Genomic DNA, 15,760 nt, shown 5'->3' with positions numbered 1-15,760 from the left:
TATGATAAACACTATGTCACCATGCTTGATTTTTGCAGAAATCTTCAAGTTTTCCGACCATAAATAGCCATTGGAGAAAAAGTGCTGACTCAGCATTGTTCTGTGCTTTTTTTCATAAGAAGCCCTTAACCACAGTACTGTGTTTTTTAACAATCGCCAATTTTTTTATGTGCCCACCAAACATCATGAACAAATAGAAAACCCGGTCTTCAATACTTTCCGGCGCTCAGTTTGTGCTAAAATTTTTCCATAGGTTGATGAAATGTACAAAGTCATGGGGTAAGGGAACTTTAGTATCCCTCTCGACCGAATACATCATAGTACCAGTGCACTCACAGTCGGTTGAGGGCTATTACTCGGCCGGTAACTGTGCCTATGTATTCCCAATACATAGGCATGTCACCGGCTGTGCAACAGCCCTCAAGCGACTGTGAGTGCAACCCATACTTTCAGTTTCACCCGGATCACAGCACTGCGAAGTAGGGAAGGTAAACATTCTTCCCGAGACTGAATTTTTCAGGAACTTAGAAAATATCAACCAAGACTTATCAAAATTCGTATGAAATCTTGCACAAATTAAAGTAAATCTCACCATTTATAATGTGATCAGAACAAACGCGATCCCAATGTCGCGGATACCAGCCGGCACGTCTTAACCTTATGGACTTCGTCCACAGCGAAAAATGTTAAGTTTTCTCGGAAGGAAATCTGAAGTACGACCTCTTGACCTTGTCAGATTTTCTCGTGTTAAAACAGCCAGGTATACAGCAAAAATCACCGCCCCTGCCCCTTTTTCTAAAAATTTTTGGCGTGTGCGGTGATTCGTTCTCCATTACGTTTGTTATTGTTTATTCAATCGTCTGCTGAGTGACGAAACCGGAACTACGCCAACTCGCATTGCATTATTGGTGACCATGAAATCGAGCATAAAGGATTAGGCTCTGAAGCCGGATCGATATAATGTCTGTATTCGTTAGGATAGATAAAATTTATCTGATACTAGTGTATGGTGATCGCAATATTGTAATGTATTTTGCATCTTTGACGATGTTTTTCATTGCAGCACGGTGGTAGACAATATGATTGGCTATGAAATCGTAACCTGCGAAACTCTCACAGTCATACTGTAGGATGTTGTAGTTTTCAGAGGATACACGGTAGACTATTCTTGCTCCAGCCCTTTGTTGCAAAGCTGCTATTAGTTCGTTCTTAAGCTCATATCTAAATAGAATACACGTAAGCGCACTGCTTCTAGTTTTCATGGTTTTTATGTAAATGAACTTTCTTAACGGCTTACATGGTTTTGCCGTCTTCCGTGAGTGTTGATGGGTTACTTCATCTTTCAGTTGCTCTTCCGTGGTATGCTTTACTCCGTTCGGCTCATCCCTCTAAAAACGACAAAACATGTTCACGTTCAGTCATTCAAAATAGACAATCCTCGTGTATGTATGTATGTATGTATGTATGTATGTATGTATGTATGTATGTATGTATGTATGTATGTATGTAGGTAGGTAGGTAGGTAGGTAGGTAGGTAGGTAGGTAGGTAGGTAGGCAGGCAGGCAGGCAGGCAGGCAGGCAGGCAGGCAGGCAGGCAGGCAGGCAGGCAGGTAGGTATCTATGTATCTATCTATCTATCTATCTATCTATCTATCTATCTATCTATCTATCTATCTATCTATCTATCTATCTATCTATCTATCTATCTATCTATCTATCTATCTATCTATCTATCTATCTATCTATGTACGTACGTACCTGCATGCACACACGCACACACACATACTCGAGGGTCTATGGTTATATGTCCAATTATAAAACTCCATTAAATATCCAAATGAGCTATTTATTAACTGGAAATTACCCGATGCTTCTCAGTACAGTTAGATATCTATCAGATCAAAATCTGCTGCAGGTACCTTTAAATTTGGTGTAGGAATTTTGGAGTTATATAACTGATTACAAAAATTCATTAAATAGGCAAATGAGCAGATAATTGACATGCACTCACAATACTACCAAAATCTAATCAGTTCTTACAATCAGCATACTCTACCTGTCTACTAAATCTGACCTGAATCCGTTCAGGCGTTTTTGAGTTCTCGTGTAAACAGACAGACACAGACACACACACACACGGACAGACATCGCTAGGACATTAGCTCACGTGTGTGAACACGTGAGCTAAACGTGGCTAAAGAGCGTTTGTAGATTGATTTTGAAGTAGAAAATTGAAGATTTTTATTTTAAATGCGGGGACCAAGTGGAACGTAATTGGGAAAAACTAGTCTTCAAAAACTCATGCTGTATACGAAATATCCATATAAAATATTAAGACCGCAGACGATCCTACACGATTCTCTTGCGATTAATAAGCTCAGAACCCCTGTAAATTATATCCTTTATGAAAGCCTAGATAGAGGGGAACATTTTTGTTACCATAGGGTCACCATTGTTTACATAACTATCACGTGACATTAAATTTGCATAACCTTTCAAAAATCGGTTTTTCTAATGTTTTGTTTCAATGATTTGAGATATGTGGCTGAAATTTGTGGGAGTGCAAGCTGTCCTAAGGATCTTCCAAAGTGTGTCTCAGAATTTTTTTAGACATCCTTAAACAATTTTTATGCAAGAAAAACTTGAAGAGTGGTGAATTTAACCCTATATAATTTCTTTAAAATTGTGCTAAAAAAAGACTAAGCAAGATATAAAAAATCTGAGACACTCTTAGGAAAAGCAGTGTTGCACCTTGCATTCCAGCAAGTTTGAGTCAGATATTTTGAAGTATTAATCCATTTTTAAAAGGTTATGCAAATTACCCGTCATGTGATAGTTATGCAAACAATGGTGACACTGTGGGTACCAAATTGTTCCCCCATATCTAGGCTTTCAAAATGTATAATTTAGTGGGGTTCTGAGCTTATTAACCACCAGAGAACTGCTGGATTACAAAGGTCAATTTCTTGTCTTGGAACCTTAATTGAGACAAAACTTAAACCTCAGCGAACCTTATCGCCAGCTATGCGACTTTTGATCATGCTGTAGCAGTCTTCTAAACACAAAGCTAATGAAAGTATAACTTTTGTTGACATTTAAGACATTTATCTTTATCACCTCAGGAAAGATCAATTTGGAATTTGCTCATGTTATCTTTACAATTTAATTACCCATCCATGATGGTTTAACCGAATTGAATCGCAAATAACTCGAAACAACTCCAACTCCTATCACCACAAACTGCTTCGATCAGATGTGGCTAATAGAATCAACCAAGTAAGTGAGAGACTCGGAGGACGAAAAGATCCTATAGACGTTAACGTGTCTATGCAAATCCAAGTCTAGAAGTAATTTTATTTGTCACCGAAACGACACAATTACCACCTTCCTTCCAAAAACCATAGTTTCAACCATACAGTGTCCAACATAGAAGATTGGAAAACGTTTGAATGTATATTATATTTACATTTATATTTATATGTATACTCCATCCATCACCCAACAGGGTACGTCTAATTAACAGGATGAGGTACACATAACCCACTACCCAATAGAGCAATTAGGAGTAAAGTGCTTTGCTCAAGGGCACAACACCGTGTTAGGGTCTCGAACTCCGACAGTGAGTAGAACACTCTTAACTTTCTGAGTCTCGAACTAACCATCCCCTGTCAGCGAGAATGATACTCTAACCACAGCCTCATAGCGCCCCCATTCGTCACAGATATTTGACATAGGACAGATCATGAGCTACCTTCGTAGATAAACCGTTTTGAGGGAATGCCAGTTTCCAGATTAGTTCGTAAATTCAAAGGCACCGCCGAATTTCTTCAACAAATACAAAATTGACAGGTCTTTGCATTGAACATTTGGCCACTTTTTTACTTCGAGTTGATACATGAGTATCCCAATAAGTTGGGAAATCAAAACATGGGAGAAATAAAAAATACAAGGATCCTCCAACAAAAATTGTAACACATGTTCTCATTAACATTCGTAGCAGATATTTGACATGTAAGGGACCATGAGCCATCTTGGTAGATTAAACAAAATTTAATACAGTGCAAACCACTTTGTTTATTTACTCAAAACTGAGAGGGTGCAACTTTTACTTATTTTATAAGCTTAAGGAATGAGGCCCTATACGAGTGGTAGGTCAGAAAGGTATTGAAAAAATGTGACAGTCTGAATAACTGTTCCAAAGTCGTATTGTAACTTAACTTTTAAAAGATGAAATAAGTACGTGGACAGGAAATAGACAAACTTTCATTTCATATTTAACAACTGTCAGCAATATGCAACGAAGAAATACTTTCTTGGGAAACGTGTTTTACTTGAATGCACACAAATACACCGTCAAACAAGTCTCAATAATCGGCATCATAAAAACGACTTCATGAAAATGGGGTCATTCTAGATGCCAACATTGGAATAATAAAATCTATTGACAATAAAAAATAGGTAATCGTCTTACAAATTATTTTACTTTGTCTGAAAATGTCATATACATACTCTAACTCACCCAGCATTTTGCCATTTTCACTTTTGCCACATACATGTAAGACTGAATGTATCTTGGTTACAAAAATTAACACGTCTGAAACTGTGTTAGCGGTACACTATAGGCAATTCTTCCCTGGTTTGTTAAAATTATACTCCGTAGACACCTGATAAAGTTTTAAAGTTTTACTTCATGAAGTCAATGTTGTTCTGCCATGAATAAACTCGTCTTATAATCATATTTGAACGGTGCGTTACTACTCTCTCTCTCTCTCTCTCTCTCTCTCTCTCCTCTCTCTCTCTCTCTCTCTCTCTCTCTCTACCGTATTCCGTTTTGATGTGAAAGTGAATGACCAAGCCAAAAGAAGGTACACTAGTACTACCATTAGGCAAGGTATTATTATCTAAATGGATGTTTTCCTGTTCCCGCCAACCATATAGAGTTTTTAGAGACAAACATTTTGGAACAGAAGTGAGGAATTATATATATAAAATAATATATATATATAAATTAATATATATATATATATATATATATATATATATTATATATATATATATATGTGTGTGGTGTGTGTGTGTGTGTGGGTGGTGTGTGTGTGTGTATCTCGAAGTATACAGATGCCCTCGTGGGAAATTACAGTGCTCGATGCTAAAGCCAGTACGTTATAAGTAATAAATAACTCAGTAATGGTATCTATTACTTAAGTTTCATGCATCCGGCAATCATCAGACAGATGAAGTGAAAGTAATACCAGCTCAGCACTCTTTTATATTATATATATATTATATATATATATATATATATATATATATATATATATATATATACTACAGCAATTCATATATAAGTTTATATATATATATATATATATATATATATATATATATATATATATTATATATATATATATATATAACTTATATATGAATTGCTGTAGTATTCTCACGAACACTAGCAGTTTTACAGCGTATTCGAATCTACCAAACCTCACTAAGGACCATTCCTTCGATTCCGTTTTGTTGCAATGAGTTGGACAATCTAAATATCTCTTTGATGTCGAAACAATATATAATTTTTAGATGCTTCTTACCGTATGCCGCTGAAAACAGACACGTTCGACGGACCGAGGTGATAGACTGTAAAATGTGCAGCTTTTCTGTCAACAACTGACGCATCCCTGGCGTCAGTTTGAAATTAACGTGCATACATATTAACGTTGCTTACATATGCATATTCCATTGCGATTACAAAAACATATTGAAGTTTTTTAAAATGGTCTTGCTTTTATAATTGTAAATTTTGTTTACGGGAGAAATTCAGAAATCGAAATTTTCAGTTACATATAAACACTGCTAAGTAACATTTTCATCCCCAGGTGAAAGTAAAAGTAAAACATGTAAAAATCTACAATTCAAGGACAGAACATAACAGAAAGAAACCTTTGACAACTAATAAACATTCATTGTACGTTGAATATGAAAACTTTGGAGGGGAGACTTAGGAAGCTGAAATGTAAATCTAACGCATTCCAAAATGTGCAAACTACTTTTGGCTCAGGATGCTCACTACCTTAGTGTTTAAATCTACATTTATTGGCCAGCGTCCTGTTCACATAAACATTCTGATATTATGCGCAAGGCGTAATAAGTAAGCCTCAAAATTTAAGGTTTTTTCGTTCTATGAGTAAAATTATGGGCATGGGTATATGATAAAGCGGTTATTACCCAATATCGCCTGTTCCTTGTGTCGCATCAGCATTCGTGTCATTTGTGCTGCGTCAGACACTCGACTTCGTCTCATGTCTGACGCAGCACAAATGACACTCATGCTGATACGACACAGGAACAGGCGATATTGGGTAATAACCTCTAACTGTACTTGCGGAGTTCCACAGGGATCTATTCTAGGCCCTCTTCTCTTTTAATATATATATATGTATATATATAAACGATATCAGCAAATTATCTGAAATATTTCAATTCAGGTTATTTGCTGATGACACCAATTTATTTTATTCATAAAACATACATAGAATTGATCTGGATATTTTAAATGTAGAGCTAACAAAAGTACATAGCTGGTACACGTCCAACAAGCTCACTGTTAATGTTGACAAAACAAACTACATTATCTTTAAAACTGCTCGTAGAAAGTTTAACCTTCAGGGTGCTTTATTTGTTTGATTTGGTGATTCAAAATGTTTTGTTCTGCTATTTATCATTGGGTTACTCTTGATTCTTCTTTAACATGGAAACAATTATCAAAAAGGTTAGTGAAAAAGTAGGTCTTATGTCACATATACGTCTTTATCTTCCGAAATCAATTTTATTGTTATTGTACAATTGTTTTATTCTCCCTCATATAATGTATTGCATTGAGATATGGGGAAATGCGTATAAACCCTATGTAGACAGTATATTTAGATTACAAAAGAGAGTGGTCAGATTGATAACTTTTTCTAGTCACATTACACACAGCAACTTGGCATTCTCAATGTTTATAAACTATGTAACTTTCAGACCTGTGTATTTGCTTTCGACTTAAAAACTGGTCATTATGGGCATTCAGTGGATCGTTATGCTTCACCAATTTCACATACATATGAAACTCGCTTAGCTACTGGCGACAATTTTGTTATTCCAAAGGTAAATTTAAGATTAACTCAAAATAATGTATATTATTCCACTGCCTAGCATTGAAACGAAATTTCAATGACGATAAAATCTGTACAATCAAGAAATGTATTTAAAAACTCACTGAAAATTTTCTTTTGAAGTCAGAGCAGTGAATCTCTGTATTTTTTGTGTTTTTTATGTGATATTGATAGGCTGTGTTGCCTGCAGCGTAGCCCGGCCGTACACTTAACTTCGTTGAGTGGACGGAGAAGAACCAGTCCCGTCATTTATTTTCAACTAAATTTTCAGCATACTCCATAATGGAAGAAACGACTTGTTCAATGATGACGATGAATATTGAATTTTTATTTATATATGTTTTTCTCTCTTAATTCATTCACCCAACTTGATCTCTGCACCGTCCGTCACAACGTGCAATGCCTTGCATGAAGCTTACAATCGACTGCCTCCATCGTGAGTTGGCTGTTCAAGACGTTGTGTTTGCACGGCTCATTATAGTCGCAACAATCTGTAAACGCTTATATTTATATCTTTCCCGTATTTCGCCCAACGTTTGCACGATTTTAGCTGAGTCTCCAGTTTCGATTGACCAGACCTTTTCGAAGACCGTAGGTTTCTCTGGACGCTGCAGTAAAACTTGCAGAGATACACAGTACGTGGTTTATCCCATGATGCAACTCGATTCGTACACACAGAGATCACCATTCTACCACCGAGGGCGCCATTACAAATATGACTAAAGCTGTCTAAAAATAGCCCCCAGCTTGAAATTGAGGTCGAATGCGTACGCATGACTTTTATCCTCGTTCGCAGTTACGCCAATGTGATAGCCCGAAAGACGTACATTTTCAGTTTTTTTCCGGATCTTTATAGCATTTTTCTATCCAAAGATTCATATCATTGAAAATTGTCGTTAAGTTTCATTTTTTGCCCTTTTGGGGATATTTTTGCTATCTCTTCTCTGGTTTTTTATCGATGATGCCTGAAAGAGTGCATACGCCATTGCCATGCTTGCTCCGAGTAAAATTATGTTCCCAGATTTTTATTTGACCGTCATTTGGAAATTTCAGCGCAATTATTTAGTAAAAATGAGATTTTTAACGGAATTTGGCTATTTCTCGATTACAAACGTGGATTTTGAGAAATGGTCAACATTAGATTGTCGTGCAACTAAATACGATTCCAACGATATACTGCTTGCCTATGTTGACCCCAAAATCGAGGGAGGAGATAGAGTTTGAAAACAGACAGTCACATCGGAATGAAAAATGTACTTTGCCATGTTATAATTTTGCTTTTGTATGCACATGCACTGTACTCAGGCTTACGCTCGCTTGTGCCGGGATTAAAATCGTACGAGACACGGCGCTGAAACAAATACAAATGACATGGCTCATTGGCTGTATCTGTGTATTATGTACCGTATTAATCATGTAATTTCTCGATCGCACGAAATATGAATCAATGTTCATTTTTGCACGGTCCTTGAACTGTAAAGACTAGAACAGATAGGAACGTGGCTTTGCATTGCCAACTGTTGACAAAACCTCTTTGTTACGATGCGTTTTTAGGGTTGCGTTGCCGTCTTCTCCCGGGGACCGGCTGATGTAAACAACACTGGCCGTACGTAAAACTACAAAGGCGCTACGCAGCACGCTGTTTCTGCACGATCACAGGATACTGAAGAGTTTACAGAACTTTCACGATCGCTTGTTGAAAACTGCGGTCCATTAAACCCTCACACCCGGCGTCAACAGCTTTGCTGGTTTGGAAGGGGTGTCGATTCAGTGCAGCTTGCGTTCGCCGAAATGTGTTTCTGTCAGTCACCGCGTAGCCAGAGCTGACATGACATTCAGTAACTCGGTAATGCATGCTATCAATGTATCAGACATCGCAGCATTTGTGCTAATAGTTCAATCCTTATATCTGGCCGATGATAAATACATATACGTGAATACAAGAAAAACTTCCACTGTCAGTCTAAATATTTTCGAGGCGATCGCAACGCGCTGATGACTGTATCTGCATGTACTCAACTATTGTATCGTGTTTCTATGGGTGCATACGCGCAATGGGGATAACGGGCAGGCCGATCTCCGTGTGTACAAATCGCATGCATCATGGGTACTTTCACGTACCGTGAGATATGGTTGAGCATTCGCAGTGATGTGATGACGTTTCGTTTCGTGTGTGAACACAGCCTAACTTTTGGTCCGGACAAGCAGTCATTTTTACTCCTTTTACTGTTAATCGTACCCGTTTGTGAGGCGCGCTGGGCATGCAAACCATGCGATTCAGTATTAATTATGGTCTACTTTCACACACTGAGGATGTCATTTTAATAAAAATATGAAAAAAAATGTTAAAAGGTAGAAATAATGGGGCTTTAATAGGGAGCATGATTCATCTTGTAATGGCGCTTCCCAACTACTCAAAAATCAGAAGTCAGAGGGTGAAACCAATTTTGGAAGAATGGTTTAGATGATTTGTAACTAATTCGCACGGTTGTGTCGCATTATATTTTAACCGGCTGATTGACATAACTGACAGATTTCACTGAAAAAAAGTCAATGGACGACAGGGCATTTCTTGTTTCCATTGTCTTGGGTTCCGATATTTTATCCTACCCTAAATATTCACAGATGTATCACACCGTGACGGCATTGTCATATCTTATCAGATCTCTAGTCATCCATCACTCTTAAGCTGCCACACTTTCAAATGTTACATTTATAAAATCATTTTTTCAGGTCTATGGCGTGATCAAATCGAGTTCTGCGTATTCCTCTGATAAGGAATTGCTGCAGGTGTACAAAAGTAGCATTTCCATAAATAAACGAATAAGTAGAACTTGTACACAATAGAAGAACCATATGCGTAATGTTATGTTTTTTAACATTGATGGACCAAAGTCAGTGTACACTTTGTGGCCTAGTGTGGTTTAGCCAACCATAGGCCAGCGACCCTTATATTTTAACGACCTATGATTAGATTTGGTTCCGGGTAATGCGTAAACACTTGTGTTTACTCGTTTCGATCCGGGAAACACTAACCAGTAGATTGTTATCAAAGACAGCCAGCCAATGGGTACTACGTTACCTATTTGTTTACTTAATACTTTGAATTTTGGTTTCATATGTCGATATTACGACGCAATACGACTTAAATATCTAGACCGTCTTTTATATTTTGCTCTATATTAATCACTCAAAGACCTAATCATAGGTCTTTGGAGGCGGACGTATAAATATCAGGAGACTCATTTTACAGCAACTTCAATATCAGATGATATGTTTCATTGGAAGTCGTTGAACATACGTCAATGGCTGATGGGTATCTTGTTATATTTTGGGCGAACGACTAGCATACTTGTAGCTGATTCAGACAGTACAGAATCAAGTTCAACTCATGTGCAAGCATTGACGTTGCAGCTGAGTGATTAACCCTAACAGACCGATACCAGAATGTATTCGTCGATGGACAGCTACAAGGCTTCGGTGGAATGTCGCCATTGAAGAGAACTTCAAGCAAAAACCGACTCTGATAAGCAAGGTGGTTTATAAGGCTATCTGAGTGGCACATAGTTCATGGAATTCAGATCAAATTGTTTGCACGGTGTGGAGCCCCCCCCCCCGAAGTTTAATTATCCTACCCTAAATTTTCATTATAACATGCCATATGCTCGTTCCGTGTCGCGACTCGCCAGTATACGTCACGTGACGAGAAATGAGATACATCTAGCCTCCATCAGATCAGCAAAGTGACGTCAGAGGGTATTTTTTGAACAGCTATTTCCCTGGGGAAATAGTTCTGACCAAATTAATTCATTCACCAAACTTGATCTCTGCACCGTCGGTCACAACGTGCAATGCCTGGCATGAAGCTTACAATCGACTGCCTCCATCGAGAGTTTAGCTGTTCAAGACGTTTGTTTGCACGGCTCATTATAGTCGGAACAATCTGTGAACACTTACATATTTATATCTTTCCCGTATTTCGCTCAACGTTTGCGCGTTTTTAGCTGAGTCTCCAGTTTCGATTGACCAGACCTTATGGACGCCGCAGTAAAACTTGCGGAGATGTGGTTCAGCATTCGCAGTGGTGTGATTACGTTTCGTTTCGTGTGTCAATACAGCCTGACGTCTGGTCCGGACAAGCAGTCATTTTTCACTCCTTTTACTGTTAATCGTACCCGTTTGTGAGGCGGGCTGGGCATGCGAACCATGCGATTCAGTATTAATTATGGTCTACTTTCACACACTGAGGATGTCATTTTAATCAAAAATATGAAAAAATTGTTAAAAGGTAGAAATAATGGGGCTTTAATAGGGAGCATGATTCATCTTGTAATGGTCGCTTCGCAACTACTCTAATATCAGAAGTCAGAGGGTGAAACGAATCTTGGAAGAATGGTTAAGATGATTTGTAACTAATTCGCGCGGTTGTGTCGCATTATATTTAACCGGCTGATTGACATAACTGACCGATTTCACTGAAAAAAGTCAATGGACTACAGGGCATTTCTTGTTTACATTGTCTTGGGTTCCGATATTTTATCCTACCCTTAATATTCACAGATGTATCACACCATGACGCATTATCAGATCTTATCAGATCTCTAGCCATCCAACACTCTTAACAAATAAGCTGCCACACTATCAAATGTTACATTTATAAAATCATTTTTTCAGGTCTATGGCGTGATCAAATCGAGTTCTGCGTATTCCTCTGATAAGGAATAGCTGCAGGTGTACAAAAGTAGCATTCCCATAAATAAACGAATACGTAGAACCATGTAGACAATAGAAGAACCATATCGTAATGTTATGTTTTTTAACATTGATGGACCAAAGTCAGTGTACACTTTGTGGCCTAGTGTGGTTTAGCCAACCATAGGCCAGCGACCCTTATATTTTAACGACCTATGATTAGATTTGGTTCCGGGTAATGCGTAAACACTTGTGTTTACTCGTTTCGATCCGGGAAACACTAACCAGTAGATTGTTATCAAAGACAGCCAGCCAATGGGTACTACGTTACCTATTTGTTTACTTAATGCTTTGAATTTTGGTTTCATATGTCGATATTACGACGCAATACGACTTAAATCTAGACCGTCTTTTATATTTTGCTCTATATTAATCACTCAAAGACCTAATCATAGGTCTTTGGAGGCGGACGTGTAAATATCAGGAGACTCATTTTACAGCAACTTCAATATCAAATGATATGTTTCATTGGAAGTCGTTGAACATAAGTCAATGGCTGATGAGTATCTTGTTATATTTTGGGGAACGACTAGCTTACTTGTAGCTGATTCAGACAGTACAGTATCAAGTTCAACTCATGTGCAAGCCTTGAGTTGCAGCTGAGTGATTACCCTAACAGACCGATACCAGTATGTATTCGTCGATGGACAGCTACAAGGCTTCCTGGAATGTCGCCATTGAAGAGAAACTCTAAGCAAAAACCGACTCTGATAAAGCAAGGTGGTTTATAAGGCTATCTGAGTGGCACATAGTTCATGGAATTTAGATCACATTTTTTGCACGGTGCGGAGCCCCCCCAAGTTTAATTATCCTACCCTTAATTTTCATATAACATGCCATATGCTCATTCCGTGTCGCGATTCGCCAGTATATGTCACGTGACGAGAAAAGAGATACATCTAGTCTCCATCAGATCAGCATAAGTGACGTCAGAGGGTATTTTTGAACAGCTATTTCCCTGGGGAAATAGTTCTGACCAAATTAATTCATTCACCAAACTTGATCTCTGCACCGTCGGTCACAACGTGCAATGCCTTGCATGAAGCTTACAATCGACTGCCTCCATCGTGAGGTTAGCTTTTCAAGACTTTTGTTTGCAGGGCTCATTATTGTCGGAACAATCTGTAAACATTTACATATTTATATCTTTCCCGTATTTCGCCCAACGTTTGCGCGTTTTTAGCTGAGTCTCCAGTTTCGATTGTTCAGGCCTTTTTGAAGACCGTAGGTTTCTCTGGACGCTGCAGTAATACTTGCGGAGATGTGGTTGAGCATTCGCAGTGATGTGATTACTTTCGTTTCGTTTGTCAACACAGCCTGGCTTATGGTCCGGACAAGCAGTCATTTTTCACTCCCTTTACTGTTAATCGTACCCATTTGTCAGGCGGGCTTGGCATTCGAACCATGCAAGTCAGTATTAGTTATGGTCTACTTTCACACACTGAGGATGTCATTTTAATCAAAAATATGAAAAAATTGTTAAAAGGTAGAAATAATCGGGCATTAATAGGGAGCATGATTCATCTTGTAATGGTCGCTTCGCAACTACTCTCAGAAGTCAGAGGGTGAAACGAATCTTGGAAGAATGGTTTAGATGATTTGTAACTAATTCGCACGGTTGTGTCGCATTCATATGTTAACCGGCTGATTGACATAACTGACCGATTTCACTGAAAAAAGTCAATGCACTACAGAGCCTTTCTTGTTTACATTGTCTTGGGTTCCGATATTTTAGCCTACCTTAAAGGTATACTGTCACCTGTTCCAATTTGCCACAGTTACCATGGAAGAGAAAATCTAACCAATCACAGATTTTAAGCGGGTGGCCGCTTTTTAAAAACCGCGCCCTCACATGGGCATTTTGAATACCAAGGAACGCCCCTTTGACCATATATGGGCATATTTAGATTACAGGTGACTGTATACCTTCAATATTCACAGATGTATCACACCGTGACGGCATTATCAGATCTTAAAAACTATCTACTGTTGATTGACCAATCAGAGTGCTCAATTCAGGGTGTTTTATTTACTCGTAAAGCCTTGGTCACCAAATTCCAGAAACGAATGACAGCGCCGTAGTAAAGTACTGTCCAATCAAAAGTGAACATGTCATATTCTGTAGACATCTGGTACGTTTTATATTCAAATTTGGTAACACAGCGGAAACCAGCTGCAACACAAAATCTGCTGTGCCCTAGGGCATTTATATAATGTGCCTTAGGGCATTTATAGGATGTTCCATTACATTGGAAGGCTATTTCACAAATAAAAGTTTTAATTCATATCCTAAACATGTTACATTGACAAAGGGGGACGCTTGACGTAAACACATTGAAAAATGAAAATATATCAGTTAGGGGCGATAGTTTTTAAGTCGGATAAAACCCTCGTACTCGGGTTCTTCTGGTATATAAAGTCCAACCCTAGGATAAAATGTCTCGGCCTGCGGCCTCGACACTTTATCGTTGGGTTTGACTTTATATACCAGAAGAGCCCGAGTACGAGGGCTTTATCCTATACTTATCACATCTCTAGCCATCCATCACTCTTAACAAATAAGCTGCCACCACTATCAAATGTTTCATTATAAAATCATTTGTTCAGGTCTATGGCGTGATCAAATCGAGTTCTGCGTATTCCTCTGATAAGGAATTGCTGCAGGTGTACAAAAGTAGCATTTCCATTAATAAACGAATAAGTAGAACTTGTACACAATAGAAGAACAATATGCGTAATGTTATGTTTTTTTTTAACATTGATGGACCAAAGTCAGTGTACACTTTGTGGCCTAGCGTGGATTGCCAACCATAGGCCAGCGACCCTTATATTTTAAAGATCTATGATTAGATTTGGTTCCGGGTAATGCGTAAACACCTGTTTTTACTCGTTTCAATCGGGAACACTAACCAGTAGATTGTTATCAAAGACAGCCAGCCAATGGGTACTACGTTACCTATTTGTTTACTTATTACTTTGAATTTCGGTTTCATATGTCGATATTACGACGCAATACGACTTAAATATGTAGACCGTCTTTTATATTTTGCTCTATATTAATCACTCAAAGACCTAATCATAGGTCTTTGGAGGCGGACGTACAAATATCAGAAGACTCATTTTACAGCAACTTCAATATCAGATGATATGTTTCATCGGAAGTCGTTGAACATAAGTCAATGGCTGATGGGTAATTTGTTATATTTTGAGCGAACGACTAGCTTACTTGTAGCTGATTCAGACAGTACAGTATCAAGTTCAACTCATGTGCAAGCCTTGAGTTGCAGCTGAGTGATTAACCCTAACAGACCGATACCAGTATGTATTCGTCGATGGACAGCTACAAGGCTTCGGTGGAATGTCGCCATTGAAGAGAACTTCAAGCAAAAACCGACTCTGATAAGCAAGGTGGTTTATAAGGCTATCTGAGTGGCACATAGTTCATGGAATTTAGATCAAATTTTTTGCACGGTGCGGAGCCCCCCGAAGTTTAATTATCCTACGGCCTCGGGGAATAGCGATGTGGTTCTGGTAACGCACGGCCCCTCGGGGTAATAGACGGGCGCTATAGCCCTCATGACCAGGCAATAGCTGTTTACTAAGTCTTTTGAATGATATTTTTATTATTTATGTCCTGTAAAACAAGTTCATTTTCTTCCTTAGTTTCCTCCTTCCTAAAATATGTTGGAAATTTATTATTCTAGAAAATATTTGCACTGTTTTAATACAGTGCCATTTTTGACAAATGAATTTTAGTCCGGACTAGTAAAACACACTTTAAAAATTTCAACAATACACTGTACATTTCAATGTATACAAGCTGTGTGAACACATTGAACAAAACGAATTGTCAT

The sequence above is a fragment of the Ptychodera flava genome, chromosome 3 (genome assembly GCF_041260155.1).
Source record: "Ptychodera flava strain L36383 chromosome 3, AS_Pfla_20210202, whole genome shotgun sequence".
NCBI lineage: Eukaryota > Metazoa > Hemichordata > Enteropneusta > Ptychoderidae > Ptychodera > Ptychodera flava.
Note: the sequence above shows the minus strand (reverse complement) of the source record.